This window comes from Bos javanicus, chromosome 17 (genome assembly GCF_032452875.1).
Source record: "Bos javanicus breed banteng chromosome 17, ARS-OSU_banteng_1.0, whole genome shotgun sequence".
NCBI lineage: Eukaryota > Metazoa > Chordata > Mammalia > Artiodactyla > Bovidae > Bos > Bos javanicus.
Genome location: NC_083884.1, coordinates 31,779,211 through 31,789,117, shown reverse-complemented (window position 1 = coordinate 31,789,117; position 9,907 = coordinate 31,779,211). Strand labels below are relative to the sequence as shown.

The window sequence follows — 9,907 nt, the reverse complement described above, 5'->3', positions numbered from 1 at the left end:
GCACTAAGCAGGAGACAAGCATGCCTATCACTGTAGATAAAAGTTTCTATGACTTGGCTTGTCTCCTCAAGGAGGTTAAAGCTCAGTGGGGGTGACTGCTTTTCCATAAATAGTTACATTTTATTTAATTATTTATGATAATAATTTCTTATCAACATGTGAAAATTATAATTCTTATCACAAGATATTTATAAATTATAGTAATGGAGATTAGGAAAAACCTCTTAGATGTGATGATGTATTAGACAAAACTGAGTAGTTTTTTCCTATGAAGACCAAAACAAAAAAACAGGTTCACAAACAGGGAGGTGGGAAAAACCTTGCACAGTAAATCAGGTAATTTCTCAAGGCTTTTTAATTGATTTTGTATGAGAGAGGATGGTATGACAGGAGATAAGTTTTAAGTTGGTGGGGGCCAAATCATACTAGTGATTTGTACTTCCTACTCTGATAGTAGCTAGACATTTAAAGAGGACAGGAAAAATCAAATTTGCCTTTGTAGAAAGATTCAACACTGGAAGAAGATCACTTCTAATGATTTGTGCAAATATGAGGAAAGAGAACTAATTCAGAGGCCACTGAGATGAAAAGGATGAGATTTAAGCTTGACTTAAGTTTAACTTTCCAAGTTTGAGGTGTTCAACATAGTGTGGCACATGTATGAAAGAATTTTATTTTTTTCAATAACTGCTATTTAATTTTTGTTAAATGTCATACCTTTCTGTGCAGCAACAAGAATTAACCTTACAGAACAATTACAACTCAATCTACTCTGATAATTTTCCAGTAAATTTTAGCTTAAAAGTTTAAGACAATTCAAAATACCTTCTCAAAGAAAATAAGATTTTCAAGTACACAATAAAATATATGAATTTAAAATGACATGTCAAAAATTAGATTATGAAGGAATAAGATAAATTTTTAAGAAGACCAGATTGATTTCTACAACTATAGCAAAATTAGCTAGAAATTAGCTAGTTCGGTATCACTGAACATATTCAGTTCAGTTCAGTCGCTCAGTCGTGTCTGACTCTTTGCAGCCCCATGAATTGCAGCACACCAGGCCTCTCTGTCCATCACCATCTCCCGGAGTTCACTCAAACTCACGTCCATCGAGTCGGTGAAGCCATCCAGCCATCTCATCCTCCGTCGTCCCCTTTTCCTCCTGCCCCCAATCCCTCCCAGCATCAGAGTCTTTTCCAATGAGTCAACTCTTCGAGGTCTAATCAGGGAAGTAGAGCAACTATGACTAAGGTTAAATAGAGATTTATTATAGGAAGTATATCATATACAAAACAGTCAATCCTAAAGGAAATCAACTCAGAGTATTCATTGGAAGGACTGAAGCTGAAGCTGAAGCTCCAGTACTTTAGCCACCTGACAGGAACAGCTGATTCACTGGAAAAGACACTGATGCTGGGAAAGATTGAGGGCAAGAGGAGAAGGGAGAAAGAGGATGAGATGGTTGGATGATATCAATGGACATGAGTCTGAGCAAACTCCAGGAGACAATGAAGGACAGGGAAGCCTGGTATGCTGCAGTCCATGGGCTCACAAATAGTCGGACATGACTGAGCAACTGTACAACAAATATTGGAGGTCCTAGGCAAGTGAAATTCTAGAATTTGATGTTTAAGGAAACAAAGAATTACTGATGAATCTGCCTGAAGTGCTAGCTAGCACAGGTGGTAAGGCAGCAGTTGACAGGCAAATCCAACATACTACATACATCCAGGGACTAAATTGGAGATGTAAATGGGAGATGAGACAAGCTTATGGTAAACTCCTGTCTCTGTGAATCCACAGTCAGTCATATGGTGGGGGTCCTTGGCCAGTGTTAGGGAAAACAAATTAGACAATGAGCAGAAGACAAACTAGGACCCACAGAAGTCTGTCTGTGACTACACACTCATCTGAGAATAACAGCCACTGCTTTACTTCTATATTCCAACCTTCATGCATGCTTCCCCTTTTGGCCAACTCTAATCCACACCACATAATCTACATGCCAACCTGGTGTTCTTATACTCATATGTAATCATTTACACTTTCCCAAAAATATATCACCAAAATCATGCTTTTGCTTACAATTATGCAATCCGGTCTTACAGAAAAGGTATGCTAATGCTTAGGTGAAAGAGATACATAGAGTCTCACTTTATCCATGTTCTTCTAGTTGAGTCATACTCCTCCATTGATATCTATAACTCAAATACTGTGATATAAGGTTAACTGCTCTAAACACATTTAATGTAGACAGAGAATGATAAGAAATGACAAAAGGGGAACTGGGTAATATACACACACACACATGCATCAAATCAAAGCAAAGAAAAACAGAACTACTAAAGCATATTTCACTGCGACTAGTTAGGTGGTCATAGCTGCTATTTGAAACAATCTTATTCACTTTGCCCTCAGCAAACACCTTATCTACTCACAGTTCATTGCTTGGTACATCTATCCAAACCATCATTCCTGATGGGTCTGTGCTAGCAACAGTATTGTCTGTATCTAGGTGTTTTGTTTTCCTATTGAAATTTATCACATGATACAGAAGTTCCCCAGAAGGTCCCTTGCATTTAAGATATACTCTTCCCTGTCACCATGAATTAAATTGTGGACACGAACAACTCATTTTAACCATGATACTCAGGACCACCTCTTCCAGAAAGTAACTCTCTTTTCTGCTATTAGTTCAGTGGCATGATTAACCCAAGGTAGCTGGACAGAAGTTTCACCTTCTAATTTAGTAGAACCATAGCTTTGTCTCTATGAACACAGTCCTCCCTTGAAAATTCAGACCTAAAGATTAGCTAAGCCAAAATGTACAGACCCAGGAAGCAAAATTTCTGTTATAGACTCTTCAGGAGTAACTGAGAGAAGCACTCACTGGTGCCACACCAAGATCCCTGGTTATGAAAGAGTGCTGAGTGCCGAATATTGGTTGCTCGATCAGAGAATATGCCACATTTTAAAAGACATTATTACAACCAAACAAAGTATTGCTTTTCACCTGAAGTCATATATGAGTGTTTAAGAGGCCGTTAAATAATTCTATTAGTCCAGCTACTTCACGTGATGAGAAACATAAACCAGAGAATTACAGGAGCATGAGCCCATTGCTAAAATTCATTTGCTTTTAAGTTTGCTGCTCAGAAGCAGTGCTCTGTGGATTACTATGATGATAAACAAGACATTATAGAAATGGTAAGTAATTTTGTTCGAAGTATTATTAGAAGGAAAAGTATGTCCATATTCATAGTAATTTTCTGTTTTAATGAGAACAGGTCACTGTTCCTATTACTATTGAGGCGTTCCAGTGTCCCTGACCTGCTATATCATTAAGTCAATGTTGAACTCTCCTGTTGGCAAATGAACACTCACAATGTCCAGGGTCTTTTTTTTTTTTTAATATTATTATTTTTGGCCTTGGGTAAAAATCCATGTTACTGGGCCCATGGGATAAGCTCAAGAAATAAGCTATTAAAGAGACTATTATGCAAGAACAAGGGAGGCTGAGGCAAGAGGCAGACTGACATCCCTGGGACAGGTCATTTTAACTACCTGATTACTAAGATTCTTTTCAGCTGAACTTGCTCTGGCAAGTGTTGTTTAATAGAATAGAATAAAAAATACTTCTACTCTCTTTGCCTGAAAAAGACCATCCATAGTCAACTTCCTCAAGTCTATCTTGTCACCAATTTTCAAAATGATCTCTAAACATTCAGGCAAATCATTATCCACTGATAATAAATCACTGAAAATCTGCATCTCTGGCCTTCTCTCATTACACATAAAATAAACAGCAGGTACATTTCTAAAAGTTCTGCCATTCTAGGAATTTTCTTTCACTACTTCTTGTACGCCATCCTTGAGGCAATAGTGCTAGAATTTTGCAACTTAGGGTGGATCCAGTATAATCGTTTAGAACCACCACTAAACCATAATTGATTTTTTGTGTTTCTTTTCAGTGAATTAGTCATAGGGAGACTTGCCATTAAGGCACAGTTCTGCATTGAAATGGCAACCCACTCCAGTATTCTTGCCTGGAAAATCCCAAGGGCGGTGGAGCCTGGTGGGCTGCCATCTATGGGGTCGCACAGAGTCGGACACGACTGAAGCGATTTAGCAGCAGCAGCAGCAGCTGCATTGAAAGACAACCAGTAAATCAGGAAGAAAGATGGTAGGAAACAAAGTAGGGAAGACACTTGCTCACAAGACATAATGGCTTCATTCTACTCAAGCCCAACCTCATATATGTCACCCATGGGCACATCCAGCTGTCTGGTTTTGTGGGTCAAACCACATGCATTTCATGATGAGTCTCTCAGATCTCCTAGGAACTTGGCAGTCAGCATTTAAGTGTTCGCTTTCTACTAAAGCCCAGTGGCAAGAAAATTTGTTGGTTTTTCTGTTTTTAATTTTCTCTCCAAAGGAGAATATTGTCTACAGAGGATGGCATTAGCATTACTATATCTGAAACACAAGTGTCACCCAAAGGCTCCACACAGCATCTCTGCTGGTCACTGATACCTCAAGCACAACTGTATATGTCTAAAAATATATATGAACAGAGTTTCATTAATTGGGTATTGGAATCCCAGCAAGAGAGAGGATGAAACAGAAAAATATATTGAATGATTAAAGATCAAAAACTTCTCAAATTTGGAGAAACACATGTTTATAGTTTAAAGGATGTTCAATGACTTCCAAATAGAGTACATGTTTTAAAAAGAAAACAAACAAACAAGCTAAGGCACATTGTAGATACTGGGAAAAATAAAATCACTACATCTACTACATCACTACTATATACCGTGGAGCAACAATTCAAATGTTAAAGACATCTTACCTTTTAGTAGTCACTCCAGATCCTATATTAGGGTATGAAGTATCAACAGTTAAACCCTGCTAACTGACAAGTCCATTTCAAGTACACAGAATTCTCACTCCATTATTCAGTGCTTTCTCTTACAGAATTAATGCACAAGAATTATAAATGTTTAAGGAAAGTCAATGTCATGTATCTTGGCTTCCATAGAAACAAGACCTGACATAGAGATTATGCACAAGTGATTTTCAGGGAGTGATAAGAACCCCTATTAATTTAATGAGGAAAATAGGATAAGGGAGGATAAAGAGCTAATATGTTTTCTCAAGAAAGTTGAGCTTTTGGAACAAAACGCTAGGGCTATGGAGAATAAATTACATGGCAGAACTGTCCCCACCTTAATGAAAGGGGCCTTTTGTAACCCTTGCCTCAGTCAGTCATTATCTGCAGTTTTCCCACAGGAGAAATGTGATTTCCCAGGTAAGGTGGCTGAGCACAGTTCTCTCAAAGAAAGAAACTGTAAACTGTGAACTGTTTGCAGTCAACATATATCATCAAATAGAGAATGGTAAAATTAGCCTGATAAAGGATGACTGGATAGGGTACAAATGACATTTACTACAGACAATAACATGAAAGAAAAACATCAAGACACAAATTTTAAATCTAGTGCTGACTGGATAAGAAATAATTGAGGGGAAAAAAGATAGAAGTCTTAACTGTTAATCTTCAGAAGATGTGAGAAGATTTTTCAATCAACTAAACAAAAGTGTAACACTACTTTTAAGAAGAAAGATTACTTATCAGTAATCATCCTAAACTTAGAGTGGTGGCAGGGAGAAAAACAAATAAGAAAAAAATAACTGAAGTTGCTAGAAAGTCACCAGAGGCAGACAGGCATTAAACAGAAAACAACTCAAAAATAAAAAAATGCTGCACAGTGGGTGAGGTCAACATCTAACCAGATTTTTCACAAAGGACATTACTCAGTTCATAGGCAATGTGGAGGATCAACTCCCAAGCAAACAAATGGCAGCCTTAAAAAGCTAAGGCTTCAGAAGTCAGAGTTCTGGACTGCCTGAAAGGCTAGAGGAAGCCACAGTTGAGGAGAGGCCACACATTGTCAGTAACTGTCATTCAATTCTTGGTGATTTCCAAAATGCTTGTGTATAAGACAACAATCCAAGAAAATTCAAATAAAGCGATATTTGGAGGGTTAACTAACTGGAATAGAAAATTTAACCAACAAGAGGAGCTGGAAAGACATAATTTGGAGTCCTACTGAGCTAGAATAGCTTAGGAAGCACATCACATTTTCCGCTGAAACTCTGTAATATCTGTGTCTTATGAAGCAGACACATATTTCTTGGCTAAGGGATATGATCTATGATTAAGGACACACCTATGCCTCAAAAATTGAAAACCAAACCTCCAAAGGATCATGGTATCCTAGTAATTTCATTCTCTGTCCAGGCAAAACTAAACACTCTTTAGATAAAGGTAACAAATTCCAGAGTCTTTATAATGCATCATCTACCAAGTTTGGTATATAAAAGTAAATTTACTATGCATGTCAAATAGCAGAGAATTGTGAAGCATAATCAAGAGAAAAACCACACAACTTAAGAAGATATATAGACCAATAGGGTGCTCTGCAATTTAACTTTGTAAATGTGACAAAAATTTATCAAAAACTGGTCAGTAAAACGGGTTACATAATAGCAAACATTAAAATAGGTAAAAATCATTACCCTCCCTGACCAAAACAAAAACCAACTAAACAAAATAAAAAAAAAAAATTTGAGAGAAATTTTAACATTTAGAGAAAATGTCACCCAAATGTTAAGATAGCCTCATGTTATGCCTCATGTTAACCTCATGATAAGCCTCATATATGTATATATAATCTCTAGGAAAAGCAATCTACCTTCTTTAGCATTCTAATTTTTCTACTTTCATGCTTTCACAAGGATTCAATTTTAAGTACTATTTATGTTACAATATTAAAATCAGTTCCAAAATCATCTACAACCCTAAAGATGATTTGCTATAATTTCTACAAATGTGTGCAGTATATTCAAGGGAATGCAAAAAAGCATGAAATCTATTATTTTCCGATTTCTATTCTATACCATAAAATAACATTACATATGTATTAATAATGGAAAATATATTAACAACAACACTCTAATACTGATACCACTCTGCTATTTGCTTTCTTTGACTCACTGTAAGTACTGAGTTTTAGCAACCCCACTGACTGTTTCCCTCTGCCCTAGAGCTTCATTTTAAAAATAGTATAATAACACTATGGTATTTTGATAATAATTCCTTCAAAAATAGCCTCTATCACAAGAAGACTGACAAGCTAAATCCAAAACAAAATCTAAATGAATTAATGAAATGGCTTTAAAAAGAATGTGGGTATTTGACTAATATAGTTAAATATCATCCTTATATAGGAGCAATTGAAAATATTGAAAAAAGATCAGTTTTCATTAGCTGTAGCAAGCATTTATCTTCTAGTCAGATATACACTTCATGAGGATTGTGTTAGAACAAAGGAAGAAAGTTACAAATTCTAACAGAAAAAAATTAAATAGCAAAGGAATAAATATATTCTGATCTTAGCTAGAAATATTAAGTGCTATAGAAATATCTGATCTCATCAAGCTAATTTATAACTTTAACATTTCAAATTAAAATCTGAAAATAATTTTAAAGAAATAACATAAAATACTAAAATTTATAAGGAGATGTAAAAGTAGGCAAGAACATTACATTTTATTCTGATCATGAATAACTTAAGACGGAGAAAAGGAGATAAGAGTGACGAAGTGACCTACCTTTTATCATAATGATCCACTTTATTTAAAACCAAATCATACCAAGTCAATAGGTCAATAAAGATGAAGAAAAAGTGTGCATTTATAAACAAATGCAATTTTTTGATAATTTTTTTTTACCAAGTCTTGAATAAAATTTGAAACAAAATAAGACTAAGTGTGAAGAATGAAAATTAGTATATCCCATTAGAAAATTCTGACAGTGACATAAGGAACTGAAACATACCTGTTAAACTATAAAGATTTGTAAGAACAGGATGAATTTTAAAAGACTCAGCTGACCAAACAAAGAACTTGTAATGTTTCTTACCTTTCTGAAGAAACAAAAGTTCTTGTTTATGAAGCCAAGTAAAACTCATTGAAGAGCATTCAGTGCATATTTTTGAAATTCCTTAAAAAAAAAAAAAAAGAACAAGTTAGCTATACCACAGCCTTGGGAATATGCATATTATATATGAAAGTGTTAGTCACTCAGCTGTGTCTGACTCTTTTCAATCCCATGGACTATAGCCCACCCAGGCTCCTCAGTCCATGCGTGGAATCTCCAGGCAAGAATACTGGAGCGGATAGCCATTTCCTTCTCCAAGGGATCCTCCCAACCCAGGGATCGAACCCTGGTCTCCTGGATCACAGGCAGATTCTTCATCATCTGAGCCACCAAGGAAGGCCCATATATTATACACTTATAGGTGTAAATTCATAGTATATAACAAACGATATATATGAATATAATGTGTAATAAATTAAATAATAAATTTTATACCTAGAAATACATATATATTGATATATAGGTATAAATAGATATAAATACTTGCGTGTGTGTGTGTGGTTAGCCGCTCAGTTATGTCTGACTCTTGGCAATGCCATAGACTAGCCCACCAAGCTCCTCTGTCCATGGGGATTCTCCAGGCAAGAATACTGGAGTGGGTTGCCATGTCCTTCTCCAGGGATATGTCCTTTATCCCACGGATAAAACCCAGGTCTCCCGCATTATGGCGGTTTCTTTACTGTCTGAGCCACCAGGGAAGCACAAATATTTACATATGTCATATTATATATTATATTAAAAAAACATTCAAGGAGAAGAAAGCAACAATAAACATTGCACAAATTTTCAAAGACAAATATTAAAAGTTGTTCGAAAGAGTATTTTTACTTTAAATAATTATTAGACCATTTTTGAATGTCTGCAATCTTTTCAAAGGAAAAACAGCTATGGCAAATTTGTCTATGGATACATTACTTAGATAAATATGAGCAGATGGCTTGATAAAGCTAGCCAAATCTCCATCCAAGTTATATGCTTTGTGTGGGTAAATTTTACATAATGATTAGATGAGTTGAGAGGTCGATATTGAAATGAAAGTAGAAAAGCATTTCTAAATCAGGTATATGATATGTTAGAATTAAGTCAGTGAATGATATTGAGTGCAATATGTCGCAGTATTTCCACTCATTTAATTAGGCATAATTATGGTGAAATTGTAAAGTGTGCAAAATGCAGAGTATCACACAGCATATCTTTAGCTATAAAAATGTACATACACTTTATAAAGAGTTCTCTGTTAAGGTAACCATGGAGGACTTTTAATTCTATATCTTTCTCATGTAGATAAATTAATGTTGCTGTGGGAATTTTAACTTCGGAATTTCCTGACTCTCACATGCTTAATTTCTCAGTGTTAATGTTCCAATACCAGATCTGAATGACTACACTTCATGGATATTTCTATCTGCTCAAGATGTTTCTAGAATGTAATGTTTAACCTTTAAAACAAATATTTGAGAGGGCAGAGGCAAAAAAAAAACAAAAAAAAACAGAAACAATGAGAATCTGTTCAGCTGATTAGCTAAAAAACCTCTTTATTTACAGTTGAATGAGGGCATGCAAAGGAATGAACTCCCACAGTAGAGACATAAGGTGGAGAAATGACAGAAAAGTAATGATTATAAGTGTAAAATGTGTGGAAAAAAAACCCTCAGACTGGAGGAAATGTCCAAATTATACAACTTAATAATCAATACTTGAGATTAAAAACATAGAACTTCATCTTAATAAGTTTCACTGAGTTAAACAATACAAAGCAAAAAGAACATTTTGAGATAATTTACTAATATATGCTCACAAAGATAACTTAGAATGAGATGTGATGCTGATGGTTGGCACCGTAGGGAGATTTTGAAATATTAGTGTGCCTCCCTCAGGAAGGATTTGGCATAATCAACC

General features: G+C 35.5%; 1 long non-coding RNA gene across 1 annotated transcript in view; it reads right to left on the bottom strand.

The window, feature by feature from the left end:
• Window positions 1-786: 786 nt before the first annotated feature.
• Window positions 787-9,907, bottom strand: part of LOC133228633 (uncharacterized) — a 751,016-nt gene continuing 741,895 nt past the window's right edge. Inside the window, exon 5 of the long non-coding RNA XR_009730301.1 lies at window positions 787-8,071. This is a non-coding gene — a long non-coding RNA (uncharacterized LOC133228633). The remainder of the gene's footprint in view (window positions 8,072-9,907) is intronic.